The 17,724-nt window shown below is 35.2% G+C and overlaps 1 long non-coding RNA gene across 1 annotated transcript; it reads right to left on the reverse strand.

The window, feature by feature from the left end:
* Nucleotides 1-282: 282 nt before the first annotated feature.
* On the reverse strand, nt 283-16,716 carry LOC121070689. Its single transcript, XR_005820172.1, has 3 exons — nt 16,572-16,716; nt 10,132-10,133; nt 283-506 (listed from the first exon to the last, which is right to left on the reverse strand). It is a non-coding gene; the product is annotated as an uncharacterized LOC121070689 (long non-coding RNA).
* Nucleotides 16,717-17,724: the final 1,008 nt, after the last annotated feature.

Genomic DNA, 17,724 nt, shown 5'->3' on the forward strand with positions numbered 1-17,724 from the left:
GGTTCATTCTTGTGGTAAAATTTTAACAAAACTTCAGTTCTGTTTCTCCAAAACATTTAAGCACATGCTTACTATTGAAATCTTTGGTCAAGAAAAACATTCACATGCTTGGTTTTACAAATATGCTTTTTTTGTTGTTGTTGTTAAAAAATTAAATGTGTATTAGACAATCATTTTTCTACTAAAAATGAAGTACAAAAAAAATTACTTTCATTTAAACATTTTCAATTAAATAGGATGCATAGTTCTAGATAGCCAAGCACATATAGCACTACAAAATTGTTCATGCTGAGAATCACAGAATCACAGAGTCACAAAATGGTTGAGGTTGGAAGGGACCTCTGGAGATCATTTAGTCCAAACCCCACTGCCAAGCAGGGGCACCTACAGTACATTGCACAGGATCGCATCTAGGCAGGTTTTGAAGGAGACTCCACAGCCTCTCTGGGCAACCTGTTCCAGTGCTCTGTTACCCTCACAGTAAAGAAGTGCCCTTTCATATTCAGCTGAAATTTCCTGTGCTTTAGTTTGTTGCTTCTCATTGTGCTGGCCACAATCAAAAAGAGTCTGTCCCCATCGTCTTGACACCCTCCCTTCAGATATTTATACGCATTGATAAGTGAGAACATATTTAGAGGTATTTTAAGGGATCAAAATTTTCGGAATAAAGCAGCTAGAATATATTTGATTCAAGATTGTAAGTGTTTGTTTGTTTTAAGAAGAATGAAAGTACTCTGCTTTATAATAAGACAGTAAAAGCAGAGTAAACAACTCAGTTATGTGATGCTTGATATTGATAAATATTGAGGTTTGTTAGATGAAAAAATGTGCTGTTTCCACCCACACCCCTCAGTTAAACATTTGCATCAAATTTTCAAATTCCTATGATGTTTTAGACATTTCTTTTTAACGATAAGAAGGTGCTATGCTTATTCTAAGCTATAAAAAGCTGTGGTGTTTTTTTTTTTGTTGTTTTGTTTTTTTTTTTTAACTACAAATAAAAGTCTTGCTACCTAAGGAAAAGTATTACGCAACGGCAAATATATAATCATTCCATTGCTTGGAATTGCAAAGATGTTTAGGGTTTGAACCTGCATGTCAACTAAATTTCAGAAGACCAAATACCAGCTAAAATAAAGCTTTTATTGATTTCCATATATTGCACTTTTATATAGATTTCTTGTGGGGTATATCACTGTAAAAGGTCTTAATTGTTTATTGATTTAATTTAGGAAGTCAATTACTTTTTTTTTTTTTTTTTTTTTAATAGAACCAAATTAAAGAGTCCAAACAACATATTTGTTTAGATCTACTTACTTACATAGAGCCTTTTGGAAGCTTCTTATCATTCTAACATGGGATAATCCATCATAAGATAATTTTTCAGCAGTAAACCCCTTTCTCTTGAAACTGAAAGTTCATTGAGATTTTTGCCTGGGCCACTGTAAGTTGTAAGTAGAATAATTTCAGAAGAGATTCGACTGATTCTGTCACTTCCTACTGAAGCAGCCATTGAACATTGTTCCTTGAGACATCTCACTGACTACAATGTTAGGAAAAAAAATAAATAAAAATTAGACCTTGAAAAGTGGAAGTTCCACATCGGTGGAACAAAGAAAGTAAAAAAAATAATAATAAAAAAAATATTTGTGTGAATATCAAAATATATTAATTTAGAATTTTAACTTTCCTGATTTTTATACCTAAACTGTGAAAGCTCTTAGTTTTGCCATAACTAATATACACTGTTTACAGTATAACCCTGGCTAAGTGAACCCCACGTATATTGGTAAATTAAGTATTGGTTTTGAGGCTTGTTTATACATTCTGTTACATATTGTATTAAGTGGGCAAATAGTTTTACATCTCAACAGAATGTATTTTCCTTATGATACTTCTACTTGCATGTGGTTGAGGAATACATTCTTTGTCTGTGTCTGCTTCCAGTTTGGCTATCACTACAGTCCCATCATATTTGAAAATAATAGGACTAGAGACTGAAATTTTCTGTAACTTTTAATTGTTAACAAAATATTAATGGATGTTATGATTTAATCATGATTTCTTGTAAAGGAAACAATTGTTTTATGAACATAAAATGGTATGGTTAGTTGTACTGTCAAATATTTAAATAGGTATAATATCTATTTGTGCTTATTTAGTATTTCAGAAAACTGAAAATTAAGTGAACAAGTCAAAAAAAAAAATGCATTGATCACTATTTGAATAAGCATAACTGCACTTATTTGCAAACAGGCCTTCTCCTAGAAAAATATAAAGTACCTTATGTGACACAGAAATGAACTGAATCTGACCCGATTCAAGTTATCACATGAAATATATGAAATATATCAGTAAGGAAAATGTCAGAACTTTTATTTTATTTTCATATGCACAGTAAAACACATGCAGTATTCTTTGTTTTGTGAATCAAGTCATTTCAAGGAATTCAGTCAAGGCAAGAAAATATCAGCCCAGTGCATTTTGTTCGAGTGCACAGAACTTTTATGATGGTACCATCCATTTTCTCATCAGTCTACAGATAAAATAAGGCAGTCACCAACTTGTCTATTTAATACTCAAACTACTAAGAGAAATTCATGTGTTGTATTAGCTGTGGGTCATGCCATAAGTTCATAATTGCAATAAACACTTTACAACAATAAACAGTTTGAGAAAACAGCAACAACAGCTCAATTTGCAGCAATTAAACAGTGAAAAAAAAAAGTGAGAGAAAACATTTAGACATTAGAATATTGTTAAGAATTGGTGAATTATTAGTAGAGTGATTTTTTATATTTTATTTTTAACCTTATTTGAATGAAGTATGTTCTACTGACTCTGAATGCTTTAGGAGTGGGGAAATACCTCTCCTCCCCTCAAAAAGTATCCATCCAACAGAGCCCATGTTTTGGCAGACACACTGCCAAAACACTAAGAACTGAATGTCTCTAGAGAGGTTATTCTTACCAAATTCTCTCCACAAATTATCAAAGAATATTAATGAACACCCCAGACTTTCAGGTGGAAAGAAGTAAACAAATTAATCTCCACCTTCAAAAGTTGTGTTCTCCCCTCTTGAGACAAAAGAATAATTGAGGCTGGGCAGGATCTCAGTCTCCAATCCAACCTCTTGCTTTAAAGCTGGGCTAGCTCTGACATCAGAGCAGTTTGCTTAGAGCTTTGGTTGGCTGGATCTTTACAGCCTCCAGGGATGAAGACTACACAATATCTTTAGGCAACCTAGCAAAAACCTTTTTCTGATATTGAGTCAGATCATCTCCTGTTTCAGTTTATGATAATTATTTTGTGGCCCCTACAGTGTGCTTCAGTAATGAGTTTGGCCCTCTTCTCAGTCATGTCGTCTCAGGTACTGGGAGGCTTGGAAAAATATACTGACTCTTCCATTGCTACTAAATACATACCCAAAACAGTCCCAATTATTGCAACCTTTGGTCTGCAACAAAAGTATAGTTGCAGTTTGTGCAAGACTTCATACAGTGATGCTTTGCTGCAGGGAGAGCAGCAGAAGCATACTAGGATGGGAATAGGCATGTCTGCAACACAGAGCAGGCCAGGGCCAGGGGCCTGAGTTTAAATGTAGGCCCCAAGCCTTGTCACAACTTTTCCTCACACAGTTTTTTTCTCAGTGGCTTTTTGTGTGTGTGTGCGCGCGCACGCGTATGTGTGTGTGTGTACGTACTTCTTTGTACCTTAGAAGGTATAAAGAAGGTACAAAGAAGGTACGTTCACCTTACCTGTGAAAGAAAAAATGTATTCAGCTGAGTGATGTGTATTGAGTATCTTAGACGTTGTAAGATAAACAAGTTGTTTACTGATACAAGGTGTACATCAAGGTACAGATTATTTACATTATTTCACAAACAAGTCTGCAGTGGAGAAAATTGTTTTCACCTGGTTTTGAAACTGGGGGAGAAAATCAATTATGTTGGTTATGCTTTGTGTGAATGGGCTCCCACAACTACAGCAGTTAAGCAGCCAGATACCAGTTGAATAAGGAACCTTTTCATTACCGTTAAAATGCAGGCTGAATTGCATTTCGAAGATTCTAATACAGACTAATTTAAATCACTCCTTGGCAGTTTGTGTCGGAATAAAGAAATATGCTTTTTCAATGACTGATAAATTTAAGTATTTGATAAGGCCTTTCATTTAATGTCCCAACCAATACGTCTTTCCATTAATCACCTAAGAATAAATGCTCCTTTTTGATTTATTACCACTTAAAAGTTATTACTTGCCTTACTAAAGAGTGGCAACCTGCAAAAATGGAATACCAGTTCTTTCTCAGTGATTTCTTATTCCAACTCTCTTTTATTCTGTGGATGTTAAGCAATCCAGAGAGCATGCAGTCAAAACCATTTTTATCTATTTTTTCTGCTAAACCGTATTTACTTTTGTCATGTCACAAGAACCACGTTTTGCCATAATCTCTAGTTTGATGGTAACTCAGTTTTACTTTGAAGTGTGTTTAAAGTGGGAAGAGGGGAATAAGAGATTGTGCAAGCTGATTTTAACATGTTTCACATTTAATAGAGTTTTTAAATTAAATGTTATGAAAGATAAGTAAATCCTATGTGCGTTTTTTGGAATTGTGAAACAATACATTTTCTAGACTGGCCCTTGGAGAGAGTTAGTTGACTAATTTTTTAACCCTACATAGGAAGAATTACAGTTTTGTTCTCCTTCTAGAGGTATTTTTATGTAAAATGGAACGCTAGTTCAAGTTTTAATTTTCTCAGACTACTATTGTTTTTGAAAAAAATAATTATGAACTTTAAAGGAAATGCAACCAAAGATTCCTTCCTTTCTTTTTATGGTCACATAACCAACTGCTTGGTTTGCCTCTTGGGATCTCTTCAATTTATAGCTCCTTTAATTTTGGTAAGTCCTGGTTAAACAGGAAATTCTGCCTTCTTGTAATCACTAAGAAGCCTCAGTAAGTGAGGTGAAAAATTATATATAGTATTGTCATTGTTAATAATGATAGAAGTATGATAAAATGATAAAAACAAAAACTAGTTATGACAATCAGGGCTAGACTTATATTCTGAACTTATATTCTGAAAACAAATGGGCTTTGTTCTAAGAATTTATTCTTTTTTTGTATCCTGAAAGAAGCTTTTAGTCAATACTCTGCTGATAGCAGAGCATTGACAGCAACAACTGAAACATTGGTGTGTTATCAACATTATTTTCGCCCTAAATCCAAAACACAGTACCATATCAGCTACTATGAAGAGAATTAACTCTGTCCCAGCTGAAACCATGACAGTAGTCAAATGAGAAATCCAATTTTTTAAGGCGTAAAGTTTGAGAGATGGTTGTTTAACAGTGGATTACTTGTGCCTTGGTTACTGTCTCTATAGAGTAATATAATTGGTGAATTATAATTCATACTGAAAAAATTTACAGCAGCAAGGTTTTCAGATGTTTTCTGTATATAAAAGGACAGTATATGTGACAATTTTTCACAGTTTTCTTAAAAATTCATTTGAAGGAAAAAGCTGATCCACTCTTTTATATTTTAAAGATACTGAGACTTCCATTCTATTTGAAATCACACTTAACTGCACACCCAAAGAAGTGGAGATCAATATATGAAAAGTATTCTTTGAAAGCTTAGCAGTAAGATAGTACTTCATAGGCAGCTTCAGTATGCTTTTTCATTTCACACACATTTTCATCATCGACCAGAAAATCCCATTTGAATTAAGCCAGGCAATCCTGCTGTTCAACTCTTTTTCATTAATCCTAACCTGCAGATAATATACAAAAGGGCTCAGTCTTGGAGACTGCAGAAAGGATTACTATAGCCAGTTGTCCTCATCTTTTGGAGGGCTGGCATGTGGTGGAAAGAGCTCTGACCACTGCTTTTAAACAGTCAACTTGCTAGGAATTTTTCTCAAACTCCTAATTATCTTGGATTCCATCACAAGCAAATATATTGTAGGGAAATATGTGGTATGTAGCATGTAGAGATATTTAAAGCAATAAGTAGGAGTGAGACAGAGGGAGAATACAGGGATATTCTAGCAGTTTTGCCTTGAATCAAAGACAGGTGGAAGGGTGGAAGGATAATAAATGCGTACCTAAAAAAAAAAAAAAAAAAAAAAAATCAAGATCAACAATTTCTTAAATTCTAATCTCCAACAGACTTCTACCTACATAGTCTCCAGTGTCACATTTGCTTAGAGCAGGGGCTCAGAGGATGAGTTATACTGACTTGTACCTTCCTTCTGCACTTCAGCACAGCAAACAAGTTGCTGTAATTTAGTTTTATGCAGGGATGTTCAGGACTAACAAAAAAGTTTCCTGATAGTCTTCCTAAGCAAAAACCCTCCTATTTCCAAAATAATGAAGAAGTGCATAGTCGTTTCCTAGAATATGTTCCTTATTCAGCTAGTTACCATCTTCAAGCTGATTTACAGAAATATGTGTTCATTAAGTCAGATGTTAGTTCTACTTTTTTAAATTAATATATTTAATATTTTTTTTCACTCTAAGAAACCTGAAGGTAGAAAGAAAATATGTATGGCTTAGATATTTACAGAAACATACTTTGACTGTGAATAATTTTTCACTCACAGGAAACACAGTTTTTTTTAATAGTGCATTAATAAGTTCCTTTTATCTTAGTTTAGTTTAATTTAGTCGAGTTTTTACTCTTCTACACTGTAGTATTACTTAATCATAGTGAATTGTGCAAATGGGACTTGAGCAATCAGGAGTTTATTAAGTCTACAACCTTAGACATTTTTATGAACTTTTCAGGTAGCTTTACCACTTTTTTTTTTTTCCACATATGATATTTCAGCTTTTATTGGAAAGTTAGAGTGATAATTAATGGATAAAACCTAAATTTAAAGAGATTTTATGTTATTTCATCTATTTATATGAAATCTGATCTTATATTTCTGTTAATTTCAGCAGATCTAACCATGTGAGCAAGCAGGTCACAGCCATTGTCTTAAATGTTATTGAACATAGAGCTAAGAAAAAAAAAATCAATTTAATTGACTATAATCAGAGTTTATCTTTAAATCTGTATGCAGAAAGGATCTATATGTATTGTTGCACAAATAATCTTACTTTTATCATTTCCTATTTTGAATGTTCTTACTTAGCAGTCTAAGTCTTTAATAAGTTTTTGTATTTAATAATGGAATTCATTAAAATTCATTCAGCTTTTTGAAAACAGATTCAGTGAGTTTAAAAGTCTAATCATTTACACTGAAGAATGAAATGACTACGTTGTCTTGAGATTAGCCCTACAAAATATATTTATTTTATAGGACCAGTGAATTGACTTGATAAATTATGTTGAAAATCACCTTAATATGTAAATATATAGTACATACTTGAAAATACAGTAGAATGATGGAGCATTTCATCATTTATTATAGGAATTGATAGCATGTGCCAAAGGCAAGCAACGAATGGACTAAATATATTCTAAGTAAACTACGTGAGATTTGCTTCTCCTCGAAAGCATATGGAAATTACTGTTTGCAAAGAGAAAATAGTCTTTTTTTTTTTTTTTTTTTTCCTGTGAGAGTAATCAAAATTTAACTGAGAAGTCTGTCATATTCATGATCACAATTATTGTATATTTGGTATTTGCTCCATTAACAGGAGAAGGTAAAGTGTACTGTAAAGAAATATGTATAGATTTATTTTCAAATGAAACTTGTCCAAATTCCCATGAGCATTTAGTAAAAATTAGAAAAAAGTAAAATTGACTTTTCTGGGGAAGTGTAAACAAACTGAATTTATTCTGCACAACAACAACAAAAAATATATATGATTTTTTTTTTCACTTGAGAATATGACAGTATAAAATAATGCTTTACTTATTTCAAAAGAATCACAGAATCACAGAATCATGTAGATTGGAAGAGACCTCCAAGATCATCTAGTCCAACCTCTGACCTAACACTAACAAGTCCTCCACTAAACCATATCACTAAGGGCTACATCTAAACATCTTTTAAAGACCTCCAGGGATGGCGACTCAACCACTTTCCTGGGCAGCCTATTCCAATGCCTAACAACCCTTTCAGTAAAGAAGTTCTTCCTAATATCCAACCTAAACCTCCCCTGGTGCAACTTTAGCCCATTTCCACCCATCCTGTCACCAGGCACGTGGGAGAATAGACCAACCCCCACCTCGCTACAGCCTCCTTTAACGTACCTGTAAAGTGTGATAAGGTCACCCTGAGCCTCCTCTTCTCAAGGCTGAACAACCCCAGCTCCCTCAGCCGCTCCTCGTAAGACTTGTTCTCTAGACCCCTCACCAGCTTCGTTGACCTTCTCTGGACTTGCTCGAGCACCTCCATGTCCTTCTTGTAGCAAGGGGCCCAAAACTGAACACAGTACTCGAGGTGCGGCCTCACCAGAGCCGAGTAAAGGGGGACAATCACCTCCCTAGACCTGCTGGCCACGCTGCTTCTTATACAAGTCAGGATGCTGTTGGCTTTCTTGGCCACCTGAGCACGCTGCTGGCTCATATTCAGCTGCCTATCAACCAATACTCCCAGGTCCTTCTCTGCCAGGCAGCTTTCCAGCCACTCATCTCCCAGCCTGTAGCGCTGCTTGGGGTTGTTGCACCCCAGGTGCAGGACCCGGCACTTGGCCTTGTTGAACTTCATGCAGTTGGCCTCAGCCCATCGGTCCAGCCTATCCAGATCCTCCTGCAGAGCCTTCCTACCGTCAAGCAGATCGACACACGCACCTAACTTGGTGTCATCTGCAAACTTACTGAGGGTGCACTCGATCACCTCGTCCAGGTCATCGATAAAGATATTAAAGAGAACTGGCCCTAGTACTGAGCCCTGGGGAACTCCACTAGTAACCAGCCTCCAGCTGGATTTAACTCCCTTCACCACGACTCTTTGGGCCTGGCTACCCAGCCAGTTTCTAACCTAGCGAAGTGTACGCCAGTCCAAGCCAAGAGCAGACAGTTTCTTGAGGAGAATGTTGTGGGAAACGGTGTCAAAAGCCTTACTGAAGTCAAGGTAGACCACATCCACAGCCTCTTCTCATCCACCAGGCACGTCACTTTGTCATAGAAGGAGATCAGGCATCTCAATTAATTGTATAGAACTTATTATTATAATATTGTTTAGTACTTACCTAGCAAATTTTCCATGATTTCAGTTTGTAATCAGATCATAATGGTTATTTTATTAGATTCTTGCTGTGCTCTGTGTATCTATGCATGTATGAGTGTGTTATATACATAGAAGACTTTCTGAAGCTAGAGTTATGAGGGGTATGCCCCAGTACTAGTCCACCCATAGAATACTGTGTATGGCCCTAAGGCACTGAAATATATTCTCCCAAAGGAGTTGAGTTTTGAAGGCATTTCTTCCCATTGTTCTCTTTGACAGTGTGATATTTCCGAGCTTCTCAGCAAAGACCTAGAAAAAAATAGGAAGGAAAAGAAGGAAAGACCTAGAAATATATATATATATTCACAAAACAAAATAACTACTTTTAGTATTTTTCTGCAGATTATCAGAAAGAAGATGCATATTTAACTGTATTTATTTCAGCTGTATGTCATGGTCTTGGACTTTCTTTTAAAGATAGAAAACCGCTGTCAAATGAACCAGTTTCCTACCCTGGAAATAGAGATCTGGCATTATCCATGTACTAACCACCAGAGAGTTTGCTAGGCTGCCAAATGTTAATTAAATGTAAATATAATCATTCCAATTCTTTTGCCTGTTTTTATCCGTGTGTTTGTGACTAAGATGTTGGAAGGCAATTTTATTGACTCTGGCCCTTACTTTATACTCACAGAAAATAAATTAGATTTTCTTTGTGACTATAGTTGGAGGACATGAAAAGTGCTAAACTGAAAGAAAATCTGAACACGTTTCATTCTTGCTTACTAAAAAAAAAAAAACAACCAACCAACCAAACAAACCAAAAAAACCCAACACCTATAAGTAATTCTGAAACAATTCTATTCCACCACCAGGAAAAAAGGGTTGGGGAGTCTTTTATAATTGCATGACAAGATCAATATTGATACAGTATTAAAAGAAGCTCATAAAAGCAATAATCCTTTTATAGCTTTAAAGGTGTCTTGGAGATTAAAACCACTATATTTTGCTGTGCTTACTCAGGACTTTTTCCACATTAGGCAGCCTGAAATAGATAACACTCCCTGAGGATGAAATTGAATGATTTTTCTCTTTTTCTTTGCAGTGTCTGTACAGGAAGGAAAGCTTTCAGTATTTGAATGATATACAGCTCTCCCAACACAGATTTCCAATACATACATACATACATATACATTTAACTTTGTTGGTGGTTATCTTTTAATGTATATATAAGCTGAAGACTAAAGACAGTAATAATTTGGGGAGTTTATAGGAAAAATCTAAAGTCTACTATGCACTTCACAAAACCATTGTGGGTTATTTACAAATCTCTGTGGTCATTTTCTCACGATGTTATGATTTAGTTACAGCTTCCATATACAGATTATAGATATTTAAGAAAGCTATATTTTCACTTACAGCAGAAAAAAAAAAAAACCCACAAAAAAAAACTGTGAGGTAACTTTGAGTATCTGTAGATTGTAAAGACAGTTTATCACCATGGAATAGGGAAATAGTTCAGAATTTCAAATTTGCTTGTTTGTTTGTTTTTATAAATAGTCCTTAAATTCACATCTTTTATTATTAATTATTATTTTTATTTATTTATTTATTTATTATTACTCAAAGATAGTAAAATAAATCGAATAGTTTTATAAGTACTCCTAAAATGAAACACACACACATAAAGTTTGGCACTGGAGTTGCAGTTTTTCCTTGTTGACTACAGAAAATTATGCAATTCCTAATGCCTCCTACATGCTTAACTCAGCTACAGTCATTGTGAATTCTTTAAAAGCATTCATCTCATTTGTAGTTTGATCTAAACTCTAGTGTAGATCAACTGATTAGTGAGCATGTAACTGATGCAAGGCATGGAAACATTTTTACAGTAAAAAAAAACAACTAACAAACACAAAAGTGCACTTTAAAAATAGGGTACAAAAGAATTCCCAATAATTTTTTCTTTAATAATTTATTTTTAAAAATAATTTAACAATTTTAAATTTTTCAGTGAGGTTTACATGGACACTGAAGTGACCAGTGAATTTTCAAATGTTGCATCTTTGAATTCTTTTATTTTCTTTCTTTTCTCTCCTTTCTTTATTAAGAATTTACATTCCAGAGAGATCTATATGGAAAAACTTGGTTCAACCTATTGCAAAATATATGTGGGAATTTCTCTTGAAGAAAAAAAAAAATAAAATAAAGGCTACATTTTCTGCAGAAAATGAGCATGTTCTTTCAAATGATTAATTTCTCTTAAGACTTGAAGTAACAAAGAAATCATTACATTCTTTAGTAAATTGTTCCAGTTGTTTGATCACTCCCACTCTTTAAAAGTTGACACATTACTATTAGCCTGAGTAAATTTTTGTTTAAATTTTAAACTTTACTTTTGTGTTTACTTTTCTCCTAGATTAAGAAACTGCATAGTTTCAGAAATCTCATTTCTCATTTATATACACAAAAGTAGATCAGAAATCACTTTCACTTCATTTATGAAAAAGTGAAAATCACTTTTCACTTCATATTGGTAGGGAGGATTTTGGCAAATTCTTTCCATTTCTAACCCTGAAAAGGTTAGAAGACAGTACATTCTAGGTATTGGATACAAAAAAAGAAAGTGGCATTTCTCTTTGGTGTTTAAGATCTTTAGATATATCTGTCTTTTCTCAGATTCCTTAAAAAAAAAAAAAAAAAAAAGGATTTTCAAAAAGAAGAAATATCGTTTATATAAATCAAGTTTACTGAGGAAAAGAGTCTAATTACTTGTAGTCTGCTCCAGAATTATTTTGGTCCTATTCTATGACTGATTTCATTGTTACTTACACACTAATGGAGGCTGGCTTGACGGTTTTTGAAAACTTAGTTGTGTTATATTCTAAACACAGGTTTAAAACACCTGGTTGTTTTTGCTAGGAAAAAAAAAAAAAAAGTGGATTTGCTTTTTGTTAACAATAGTCAAAATAAGATGTTTCAGAAAGAAGAGGAAAAGACCTATAGACCTCATATTTGTGTATTATATAAGTTTGAATAGTAAGATGACATTAGGAAGGAAAAGGAAAGGAAAATTTAGATTTAGAGATTCAACATTTCACTTAATGAACCTGGGAAGAAATGAAAAATGAAATAAAAATCATTGCACAAGAAGAAAGGTGGAACAATCATGATAGGACTGTACCTTGTGGTGTAACAGGGTGAATTGTACCAGGGTCAAAACCTGCTCCACTAACATTTATAGCAAATTTCCCATTAACATCATTAGAATGTGGATTTCAATCTATGTGTTTTCATTCTTTCACAGAATCCAAAGACTGAACTAGAATCCATTTGACATACCTCATCCTCCCTAAGGTAACCTAAAGACATTAACATCTGTAGAGTAACATGAAAACAGGTGGTACAATACCGTATCTTAGTTAATATACTGTTTTATAGAACATATGTCCAGTCAGGGGTTCACAGCTCTGTATAGTCGTTATAAGCCATGAATTTCACAAGAAGAGATCAGTACTAGGCTAATCACACAACTTTCTCAACAGTTTGTGATATCTTCAAAATATTTTACTATCACCAGCCCCATCACTCAACATACCAGAACATGGTTTCATTTTCATATAAGAGAGCAAAGATGGGCATCCTTTTTCTTAGTGACAAAAAGGTATAAAATGAAAGTGATATACTAGTCAAAGCATTAATGGGAAAGGTAAGCAAGAGAAGTACAGGAGGAGAAATGACTCATAGATTAGAGTAGAAAATAAATAGAGAGGAATGTTTATATCTTCACCTTTTCTCTTTGTCTGACAATACCAAATTGCTGTTCCTTGTGTAAGTGATACCTTGCAATGTATAATCTGACAAACTATTTCTAAAATAGCTAGTTTTTAAAACATCACATAGTTCTTTTCTTTTATGGAATCAATTAATGAAATTGCTGAATTTGATAGTCAATATCCAAGCCAAAGCTTCAGCTACTTGCGTCTAAAGGGTGCAGAATATCTCCCAAAAGATGTGGTTGGAGTTTGGGCAAATCTCACTAGTTCTGTAGAAGAGATGAATTGCAGTGCCTCCATTAAGCAAAACCAAAATAAAATTGTAGGATAATTCTTCTGATCCTAGGCACTACTCACTCATAACTTTGAAATGCTGACATATTCTATAATTCTTGAGTTTCTTTTACTTTATTTACTTTTACTTTATTCTTTCTGCTCCACCAGAAACTTTTCCCCTTCCCCTTCCCCTTCCCCTTCCTTCCCTTCCCCTTCCTTCCCCTTCCCCTTCTTCCCTTCCCCTTCCCCTTCCCCTTCCCTTCCCCTTCCCCTCCCCTTCCCCCCTTCCCCTTCTTCTGCAGAATTTAAGGCAAAAAGGGACAATGGCACTTTTGATGCCTATTACATCTCGTCGTAGACACATATGCATGCTTATTGTCAGCTTGTGAGAGACAGGGTTTCTCAGAGAAACTTTGACCACAGTTCTTCAAAGACAATTGGTGTTGATAGGCAGCCTGAACTCAAGCTAGCTTCCAGACTCTGCAGACAGCTCTTTTCTTATCTGTGGCCGACCACATACCATGGGATGGGTGTGCAAAAGTGGATTGCCACTCTATCCGAACTTTCATTACAGTAAAATATGGACAGCTAAGTGGATAAATTGACCATTAGCCAATTTCTTATAAAGAGCCAGATACTAGAATGGATTTTCTTCCAAGCTCAGTAAAGTGTGCTACTCAAAGGATAGCCAAATCTATGCCAAATCTATGCTTCAGAGTTTTGCTGGTTTGTAAGTCATGACTGTAAAAATAAATAAATAAATAAAATAAAATTACATTTCTAACCAATGTAAGGATGAGAGAAAGGCACAAAGCAAAACAATATGTATATACACATTTTTACAATTTCACTTATCTCATTTGCAAAAGCTATTTACCAAGTCATCCATAATGAAAATATGACAACAGAGGGACGGAGAAGCTTTTATCTGTAGACTTTTATCTACTAAGAGACTACGTTCTTCCAGAATTATCTTTGTGTGATTGAAGACATTGAGAACATGATTAGCAAATAATTTTAGGAGCACGAATTAGATAAAATATGAACTCTACATTTAAGAACTATTTAAAACTTGTTTTAAGATCTAAATGTACTTCTTTTCTCTTTATAATACATTTCCCAAAACAAAAAGCCTTTATGCAGATACATGAAGGGGTGTAAATACATCACTGCAAAATTTGTTAATTTTTAACATAGATAAGTGAGAATGCATTCTGCTATCTCCTCCTCCCTCCCTGAGAAGGTTTTATTTCTCTCATTTTGAGAGAAATTTTTAAAAATGCCAACTAGATTCATAAAATACTAGCTAGCAGTCTTTGAATCCCAGAGTGATCATCTGTATCATCTACAATAAAATAAATGAAATTTACTAGATTGGAGATTACACATTTTACACATAATTTTACTCTTCTTAGTTTTTCTTTCTTCCATTTTTTTTTCCTTTTGAAAATTCATAGCCCATTAAGAAATGCTTACAATTTATTTTCTTTCATTTACATAGCTGGATACATTGCATGAGCAAGAGGGATGTATTTTGCCAAGAAAGGGTACTGTGTAATATTGATGACATTGATGGGAATACAGCTCCTTTACACTTAGTAATATATTCTATTTTTCCTTTCTGGACACTTTCTTAAACATAGAATTATCATGCAATTGGATCTTTTGTCAGTGTGTCTCTCCTGACCAGGAACCTCTTTTTCCATTCCTGCTCTTGATTAATCATCACTTGTAAGGAAATGGACTTTTGCTCTATAAAAATAGTGAGCAAAAGTAATTTATAAATGAAATGTACTGTAATTCAGCATTTATTTTATATCAAGAAAAGGCTAATAAAAAGCTACATGGCCCTTTTCTATTTCCTATAAGCTACTGAAATCTGAAATTATGCTTTTTTTTTTTTTATTGTCATAAAAAATGAAAAACATCAAATTACTTTTATAAAATGATTAGGCCAATGCCAAGGCCCTTGTGAAGCTAACAAAAACCTTCACCGACTTCTCAGTACAGAAATTTCTACCCATATTATAGAAAACATGAAACCAATGGTCTTTAAGTACTAAAATACTAGTTTAGAAAGCCTAATTTGTTGTAAATCAGACTAAATTAGAGCTTAAAATAAGAACATTGCTACCTTGCACTTCACACAACAATGCTGCATCCTAAAAGCATGTAAGCCATCGCAAGATTTAGAGCTCAGCTCAATCAGGGACAACAAAATTAGAAATAAATAGAGAAGAATCAATACAAAGTGTTGTCTGGCATAATGAAACAGTCCTTAGGTAGAAAATCTATTTTATTTCTCTTTCAGCAGCTGCACTCTTTGACAATCTTTGACCCTGCCCAGTACACAGTAAGGTTATTTATTTTACTGGGAAAAAAAATGTGGAGTTACATCTCTTACATTACAGAAATACTATTTTGTTGATCAGTAAAGTGGTTAAACAATTTAGGTTTGTTGTTGTTGTTAAAGATACTTGTATTAACACTGCTGTTACTTCATACTGTATTAAGAATTACTTTGTACATTATGCTGTTGTTTTAACAATCAATGCTTAGCAGAAATTGTTATCTACCAGACTTTTATGCAACATCAAAATTTGTGCCAGGTATTGTTAACCCCTTCTAATGACAGAATTCAAAATGTTCCTCTTACGACTGAACATTCAGTATTGGGCGTGTAACACTTAGTGGTTCTTTCTTTCCTTTCTTTTTTATTTATTCCAAGGACTAAGGAGTGACTGTCTATGTGGGATATTTAATTTAGAAAAGTGCATCACTCTTGCCTCTTTGTGACTCTCTTTCAGTACCTTCCAAGGCGCTGAAAATTCTGCTTCTGCACTTACCCACAAGTAGCTTAATCTATAGCTAGGGCTACAGTCCACAATTTCAAATCTATTTTTATGGGTATTAGGGTGTTCTTAACAGCTTAAGATATTCTTTATGGGCTGAACTTGGAAGTCTTTCCAGAGTGCCTCTGACTGGCCCTGTACCTGACTGTCAGAAATTGTTCAAATTTGTGGGGATGCTTCTCTCCCTTTTGTATAGCATACTAATGTGAAAAGCTTTCTTCAATTTCCTCTCCTGCCAGAAGGCCATTAAAACTTAACCCAGTCAAGAGGATCATATTTGCGAAACTGTGCTAAATTTAAGCACCCTCCATCATAAAATAACAGAATGGTTGAAGTTGGATGGGACCTCTGGATGTCATCTAGCCCAACTCTAGTCCTGATCAAGCAGGGTGACCTAGAGAATGTTGGTCAGGACCATGCTCAGATGGCTTTTGAAGATCTACTAGGACGGAGATGTCATAGCCTCTCTGGGCAACTTTTGCCAGTGCTCAGTCACCCTCAAAACAAAAAAAACTGTTTCCCGATGTTCAGACAGAATCTCCTGTGCTCCGGTTTGTGCCCGTTGCCTCTTGTTCTGTCACTGGGCACCATTGGAAGATGTCTCCATCCTCATTGTATTCTTGTTTCAGGTATTTGTATAAGTTGATGGGTTCCCCCCAAGCCTTCTCTTTTCTCAGAGTCAGCAGTCCCATCTCTCTCAGCCTTTCCTTGTAGGAGAGGTGCCTAATCCTTTTTTTTTTTCTGGTCCCTTCATCATCATCATGGCTCTACAGAAGTCCAGTGTGTCCATGTCTTTTGTACTGGGGAGCCCCAGACTGGACACAGTACACCCAATGTAGCCTCACCAGTGCTGAATAGAGGGGAAAGATCTCTTTGGATGGCAGTACAACCCTCTAGTCCATCAGTGACTCCCTCCAGTTTTGTGTCATCAGCAGGTATGTTGAGGGTACCGTTGGCTCCACCATTGAAATCATAAATGAAGATGTTAAACGGGAGTGGATCCAGTATTGACCCCTGGGGTCTCTCACTCCTAGTTTCTGTCCTCCAATAAAAGATAAGGGAAAGGAGGGATGGGGCATGGGACATTCATTATTCGTGCCACTGATCACCACCGTCAGGACCTTGCCATTCAGCCAGTTTTTGATCCACCTCACTGTCTTCCGAACCCAGCCCATACATCTACAACTTGTCTGTGAGGATTTTATGGAAGAGAGAATGAAAGAACTTACTGAAGTCCAGGTAGACAATATCCACTGCTCTCCCCTCATCCATCAGAGCGGTCATTTTATTATAGAAGCTTACCAGGTTGGTCAGGCATGAAGAGATTCTTGTACCTCATGCTGTTCAGGACTAGCTGTTCCTTCACCTTCTCAAGGATTGAGATGAGGCTAATGGTATCCCTTGTAGTGGGTTTGGCTGGGATTGGGTTAACTTTACTCATAGTAGTCCATATAGTTCTGTGCTTTGCATTTACAGCTAGAACAATGTTGATAATGCACAAAAGTTTTGGCTATTGCTGAGCTGTGTTCATACAGTGTCAAGGCTGTATCTCTGCTCCCTCTCCTCCCCAGGGTCCACAAGACTGGAAGTGAGCAAGAAGCTGGGAGGGGATGTAGCTGAGACAGTTGACCCAAACTGGCCACAGGGATATTCCACACTATATGATATCATGCTTAGCAATAAAAA

This window comes from Cygnus olor, chromosome 1, assembly GCF_009769625.2.
Source record: "Cygnus olor isolate bCygOlo1 chromosome 1, bCygOlo1.pri.v2, whole genome shotgun sequence".
Lineage (NCBI taxonomy): Eukaryota > Metazoa > Chordata > Aves > Anseriformes > Anatidae > Cygnus > Cygnus olor.